Source organism: Lonchura striata, chromosome 5 (genome assembly GCF_046129695.1).
Source record: "Lonchura striata isolate bLonStr1 chromosome 5, bLonStr1.mat, whole genome shotgun sequence".
Taxonomy (NCBI): domain Eukaryota; kingdom Metazoa; phylum Chordata; class Aves; order Passeriformes; family Estrildidae; genus Lonchura; species Lonchura striata.
The window spans coordinates 10,481,419-10,489,312 of record NC_134607.1 but is presented as its reverse complement, the minus strand read 5'-3'; positions in this window follow the sequence as shown (position 1 = coordinate 10,489,312).

The window sequence follows — 7,894 nt, the reverse complement described above, 5'->3', positions numbered from 1 at the left end:
ATCCTTCCCTTTTGGGCACTATGTTTACCAAGTAGAAAAACATGTAATTCCAGGACAACTACAATGAGAACATTTCTCAGAGTTTTAGATCAGAGGAGAAGTTGCTATAGGACATTGGCTGTGTGCACACCAAGTATCCTTATCCCCTTATCACTTAAAAACCTCATTCAGAGCACTAGTGTTGGCCCAAGTTGTCCTATGCAGTGTCTTAATTATAATATAACTAAAAATCTATTAAGCTCTTGAGGTTGTAGAAAATATATTTAATGAGGTTTAGCTAGGCTCATTTGTGTGATTACAGGTAACTTTGGCCAAGCACAGTTTGGACTTACAAATCCAGGATCACAGCTGAACAGTCAATGAAATTTATCCTCACCATCCCCAAACATCCCCTCACAGCTTTGGCACATTTGGTGTAAGGGAAAAAAAAATTTTAAAATTATGTTTTGTGAAAACTGGCAGCTGAATAAAGGAAATGCCCCAAATTAAAGCACAAGTTCAGAAGGCGAACAGAGCTCAGTCATGTATTCTAATCTAGTGGCATCCAGCTGGTTAAGCAAGGCATGCACAGTTTTAGCCTTGACTGTGTGTGCCACAGCTCTCTGGGCAAGAGGGTGGGAAAAGGGCTCAAATCCTTAAGAACCAGGCTCATCATTTCTGACACTTGTGGAACATCAGTGGCACTGGTGTCCATCTGAGAGAAAATTACTGAAACTCCCTGTTTTTCCACATGCTTCAGGTTCCTAACAGCTTTGGGAGAGTGGGTAAAAAAGGGCCAGAAGTACTGTCAGATTAGGAGAAAAGAATGGTTGGAGTCAGACTGAACCTTTGATGATCATCGAGTCCAATCTCCCCTGCTGCAGTCAGAGATGTCTTCCATTAAACCAGGCTGATCCAAGTCCTGCCCAGCCTGGCCTTGAACACTTCCAAGAATGGGGCATCCCCAGCTTCTCTGGGAAAGTATGAATGTTGTATTAGAAACAAATAGAAACTGTGGACTTCCTCTCACTGCAAGACAAGCATGGGACAGAGCCTGCCTGGAAAAAATTCTGTCCTACCACTTGATGCTTTTTTCCAGCTGTCCAGCTTTAGTGAGACTCTTTGGATCTCCATAATGTTTAAACTTGCAGATACCCCAAAAGCTTTCTTTACAAAACCAATTAATATAAATTTGGTGTTGCTGTATCTGCAGAGCTCATTATGAACATTACTCAGTAGTTTCCACCATATTAGAATGAGTTAAATTTTAGGCTACGAGATTGAAGTGAAGGTAAGAGTATTTTTAATAAAGAAACAAAAATGTAATCTATAGCTGATGTCATTCCCCTGTTCCCTTTTATCCTGGTCTCCTGAAGAGGCAAGGCCTAAGAGGTCTGGCAGTTGTCCCCTAATCACTTTTAAGCTCACGGATCAGAATCCACCACCTTTGAGGAGCAATGGGTCATGCCAGTGCCCAGGCCTCTTTGGGTATTGTATCTATTCCTGATGCACATGCTTTGTCATCTGGCAATGGCTGGGAGGTTGCACACCCCTTTCCATAGTGTGCCCAGCAGAAAATGCCTGGACTATAGAGCAGCTAGAGTTCCTGCTGTCCAAAAAGGAGAAGAAGAAAAGCAAAAGCTCAGAACCACTGTGTTTCCATCTCCTGTTCACATCTTTGACATCTCTGCACAGGAGTGAGTGAAGGCAGGTGGAATTGCAATAAATAGCTCAAGAACTTCTCTCCACAAGTACACTATCAATTTACACAGTTTTGTTGTGTAGTCTTGCTGATTGCCACTTGAGAAAAAGCTGACCTGAAGGCAAGAGTGGCTGAATTTTGCTGCTCAAGGACTGAGGGCCAAAGTTTGTTTCAAAGGTGGCACTGAGCAGCTCCAAGCATCCCCTTCAAACACACAGTCCCAGGGAATCCCTGTGTCCATGGGCAGAAGAGAACTTTGCCTTTTTTTTCCTGGGTCTTAGCTGTCCTGCCAGGGAGTCCAGGACAGGTTCAGTGAAGGCTTTTTCCACCTCCCTCCCAAAGCAGAGGCTGTGCTTTTACATTTACTACCTCTCCACATGAGCTTGCATTTTTCCTCTACTCCATACAATGCAAGCTTTCCCTGCATTAGCATATCTATTACATCTACAGAAGTATTTTTAATATATATAGCTACAACCTTCCTCATTGTTTTATACCTATGCTTTCTTTTTCAGTATTTTTTCAGGGATATGTCAACAGGCAAAGGCCAAGTAACTGTAGCATCCCCAAAATGGGGTATACTTGCTCAGAAATATATTTAGCTATATTTTCTATAGGCTAACTAAATCACAATCTTCAGAAGGCAAAAGTATCTTTGTTTCAATAGGTGAAGAACATTGCAGATATGAAAACTAATGGGGAATCTGTTTCTGGGGTGGATGGGGGGAGTAGAAAGTTCTATTTCCTCAAAATATTAGAGGTTTTAGACTGAGTTTTAAATGCAGGAGGATAAATGGAGCATGAAAGATTGCCTAGCCCCTAATTTTTCCTGTGTTTCTATCTGGGGTTTATGTTATAGTCAATAGTCTTAAGCTTATTTGAAAATTAATCTCCAGTGAACAGGTGAATAGATAATGGAGTGGTGATTCCTCTGTCTCCATTTATATTTTCACTTATAGAGTTAATTGAAAATAGCAACTAACTCAGTACCATTTTTCAAGACACACACTATTAGAAAGCACTGGCGTCATGCAGAAATTTGTCTTTTGGTTCACTGGCACTTCAAAAAGGCTACAAGTTGCAGAATATACAAGTCCTTAGTTTCGCACAGAGACCAGAACTGATAGAATAACCTAGCTGTCTCTCTTCACTTTTATCACACTTGCCTTAAATTAACAATCCCTTCGCACCAAACCTGCCATCTTTCTTCATTTTGCTTTGGGTTTTGGCCTGAGTTGTCACAAAATACCCAGGAATAAAAACACTGTACTTTTTAATTATCATTTAAATCTTATTGGTGTAAGAAATAGGAAGCTGAAAACTCTACCCAGACAAAACTGAAAAGAAAAAAGGGTGTTTATAAAGACCTACTGTGTTGGTGCCCCTGCCTTTCTTAGTCTACATTTCCCATCTAGAACTATGAAGGTAGCATCACATCTCAAAGTGACAATCACAATGGATAAAAGGGCATGAAGGAAGCAACTGGTGTGACTGGAAGAGAGATACATCCATACAGCCTTCTTTCTGCTGCAAGCCCCTGCTTCCTCCCCTCATTCTCCCTACTGCCATGAATTGTCAGGCAGTAGCTGTGTGTCAAATCAAAAGCAAGAGAAATCAAAGCATGAGTGATTCCAGACACTGAGAATGGATGGCAATCCTTGCTCAGGGAATAATCCTGTAGGGAGTGATCCACTGCAAAAAACATTGCAAACCAAGAACAGAACCTTGAGGATGAGGTGATGCCTGAACATGGATTACCTTTATAAGTCTTGTGAAACCTTAAATCATGACTGAAAATGGTTAAGAAGATGATTCATAGCATTTGGCAAAAATGCCTCCACATGCCTAAGATAAGACACATGATTACACACAGCTATACCAGAAACTGCATTATTAATTTGAGCTTCCTAAAAGAAAAAAATCGGTAAGAAAACACAGAATTGTGTTTGAAAAGAGTCCCATTTTCTGTGAAACAAACTTGAGCCCTAACATTGCTACTTCCATAGGAAATTACTTTGACTACAAGAAAAACAATTGTTGCCAGCAAAACACATGGTTTCATAGTTTGTCATTTGACAAAAGAACAGCCTGAAAACACTTTGCAAAATGTAACAATGAAGACAGGTTTTCTTAACACCTGAAATTGCCATTAGGTCTTAAAAAAGAAGGCTCCCCTTCTGCAGCCCCCGCACTGAAATACTGGGTTTGCACAGGAGCACCTGTAGCACAGATGGAGCAAAAAGAGTCTCCCTGTTCCATATCCAGTTTTCCCCACGAGAGTTTAAAGATGGTTTGGAAGGGGGAGATGTAAAGCAAAGTTTTGGCCTCTGCCTTTGCAGGCGTGATACCAAGGGATAAAAAATGGAATATGGTGTCAGTCTTATCATTGGGGATGGAGGAAGATGGAGAGAAGGGCTCGGCTGCCTGAATTTAGCAACGGTCATGTCTCATGGAATTAATATTTTTATGCCTTTCTCAGCTGAAATCTTCATCTTTATGATCATTAATGATAGTTTTCTTCTTTGTAAACTGAGGAACATTGTTGCCTTTTTCCAGCTCTTCCCTCTTTTTCTGCTCTTGGATAGTACATGAACAGAGAAGAATTAAAAAAAAAAAAAAAAAGCAGCCCTTTCAAATTCAGAAATGAAAACTCCAAAGGCAGAGTGCCCTCTGCAGTGTTAAAAAAACCCCTGCCCAAGTCTGCCTGTGTATCATAACCTGGAGTAATGGAGTAATAATACTGTCCTACCTTCCCACAAAGGCATTATTCAGCCTGATTCACAAGTCTGCTGAGACCAACATAGAAATTAAAACATGAAAACACTTCACTTTTGAAGAAATGTTTAAGATTACTGAAACTCAGGGAAATATATAATGTTGATTATGATGACATAAAAATGTCAGTGTGTCCTAGGGTGACCCTGCTTGGGCAGGGATGTTGGTCTAGATGACCCACTGTGGTCCCTTGCAACTTGATGCATCCTGGGGTTCTGTTTGTGACCAAATCTGGCCATGACTGTCAATGACTCAGTCCATCACAGCAGAACCTTCTTCATTCCTCCACTGGCACAGAATGTGAACTTGTCCCATGCACACACCACAAGGGTCATCACCAGCATCTCCAGGCACTCAAGCCTGGCTTAGACACCCACACCCAGAGGGGCTTTGGTGCCCCTGGAGCACCTCAGCTTGTCCAGATCCTCCATAAACTCAGCCAAGATGCCACTAAAATCCACAAAAGTACTCTCAGCACCTTTCTTTCCGTCTGCAGCAGAGGGAATGCTGTTAAGCTTCTCAGCACCATCTTTCCTGTCCTGAAAGACTGTTATGGCAGATGGAACCCCAAGCTATGAACTAAGGATTAAATTAACTTAATGGACTCTTATAGGTAAGGTCCATGACTGAGGAATGTGGGAATTTTACCACATTCTGTGTGAGTTTACCTATACATACATACATACATACATACATACATACATACATATATACATACATACATGCGGCTTTCGGGGGTCACTTGCTGCTGACCCCCACCCCTCCCCAGCCCCCCAGGACCCCTCGGGCTAGCTGTCCCCTCTGGGGGCCGGGGTTTTCTGTGGTCCTGCTGCCCTGGGCTCACCAGGCAGCGTCTGGGTTAGCACGGTCCGAGCTCCGGCGCTGCCTCAGTCGCTGCTTGGAGTGGAGATAAAGAGACCAAGAGAGACCAATGGTATGCTGTCCAGAGAAATTGTATTGCCTGAACAGTTGCAGGGACCAAAGGCCCCGGGCTATTGCCCAGATACAGTTTCATACATCAAAATTAAGATATAAGGTCTAAACAATGGGGATACTGTCCAGCTAAAGCACATCAGAACCACCCCAGGGGCCAGGTCCAATGGAACTGCTCAGGGGTGGGGAGAAGGGGGTTTACAGAGGAATGCTGAAGCGGGACTTTCCCGAAACAGTGGAGCATACATAAATGTATCTTTTCCCTCAGTCTCTCATTCCCAAAGCCTTTCTAAAACAATGGGGCATACATGAATGTATCGTTTTCCTCAGTTTACCATTCCCAAGGCCTTTCTAAAACCTTTCTCCACGCTACCATGCCAGCATGATAGCAACACATACATATATATACATATATATACATATACATATATATATATATATATATATATATATATATATATATATATATATATATATATACCAAAAGACAGGAAAGATAATCAGGAAGTGTGGGGGCTGGCATGACTTAAATGCTAGATGGGGTAGATATTGTTCTGGTTTTAGCTGGGATGGAATTAATTTTCCCCCTAGTAGCTGGTACAGTGATGTGGTTTGGAATCAGGATGAGAAGAATGTTGACAGCACAGGGATGTTTTTGTTGATGCCGAGCAGTGTTCTCTGTGATCAAGGACTACTCAGTATCTCATGCTTTGCCAGTGAGTAGGACACAAGGAGCTGGGATAGAGCATGGCCAGGACAGTGATCTGAACTGGCCAAAGGGATGTTCCACATTACAGAACCTCATGGTCAGTGCAGAAACTGGTGGGAGTTGACCAGATGCCACCTCTGCTCTGGGATGGGCTGGACATCAATCAGCAGGTGGGGAGCAGCTGTACGTGTTTCCTTTGGGTATTATTTGCATTTTCATTACCATTAGTAATAGTAGTAGATATTATCCTGTTTTCCTTATTAACCTGTTCATATCTCAATCCACAAAGTTCACCTGACAGCATGCTCTTAGGTTGCACAGAAATCATGGGCTGAGAAAGAAAGGACCTCACCAGTAAAGCCTTCATATTTCAGAAACACTTTGATCTCATTTTACAGATGTTTTAATACACCCACACAATCCAGACGAAGCTGTGGGAATAGTGATGATGCAACTTTGGAGCTCAGACATGGAAAGAGTCCTGAAAAAAGTGAGGAGCCACATCCTGGTTCTGCTGCAGTGAACTTGCACTGACTGTAGGGCCACAGCTTTACCCTTGATGCGACTGTAAATAATGGCAATGACAATAGGCTTTATATGCACTTGATGTAAGCTTAGAGGAGTTAGAACCTTTGTGATTGATCACATAACTAAGCACATTAGCAGGGAACTTTCCATAAGGAAAGGTTGTTCTGTATTTATCCTCTCTGCAGGCATTTTATCTTCTTTTGAAACACGTGGAATTAGGCAGTGTTAAAGACCAGGCACTGGATTCACAAACTGTGCTGGAATAGATATAATCATTAACAGAGCAAAACAAGGACTTTTCTACTTCACTCCTGTGTGTTATTAAGGGAAATAATAATAGGAAAGGCCATAACTGTTTGATAAACACCTCCTTTTTTCCCAACCCTCATTCACTGATTTCAATCAGCTCCTCCTACGAATGAGAATTTCTAACATGGAGCTTCCTGTAAAGCACCTTTCCTTAGACCTCTTGCCGTTTCCTAAGAGCTGATTGCTTCAAAATGAACTCAGTTTAAGCTGCCGAGGGCTTGGCACGGGTTGAAGAGGCATCTGTGCTGCCCCGTCAAGAGCTCTCTGTGAAGTTTGGAGTCTCTGGGTGCCACCTAGAGGATTATCCTTGTCCTTGTGCTCTCTGCGGCATTTTCTTAGAAGTGCTTTTCCACCTTTCCTAGGCCCTGCAGGGTGTGAGGAACATCCTGTGGGCTCCTGCCAGCTTTGCTCACATGGGCAGGAGCATCCACATGCTGGATGAGCAGGTGGAACCACACAAAAGGATGCAGAATCACCAATGGGACCTGTCTGGGGCCCAGAAGCCACGGCAGTCCCATCACACCTCATGGTCAGTCCCAGATGGTGTCTCACACTCTCTTTTCCTTCCTAGAACTCCAGCCACCTCCAGAGAACCACAAGTAATATTTGAAAATCAACCCATGTACCAGGAGAGGTACATCTGCCCCTCTCTGAATTTCCTGTGGGACATGTGTTTGCAGGATGCTGGTTCAGTGCCACTAAGGGCAGGGAATTAGATTTATAAATTATACAGGAGCCAGTCCACCTCTTTGGACCTCCTGCCTAGGTATGCAATCAGTGTCATCAGCTGCAGAACTGACACTTGGCTTCCACCTAGGAGGAGGAGTCCCATCCCTCAGTATCTGAGTTTTCTGTGGCAGTTTTCTGTGCAGAACCACTTAAGTGCCAACACTGCCCTGTCCCTGACAAGCTCATGATACTTAAACCATCGAGAGACGTTCTCAGAGTAGGCACTTGGT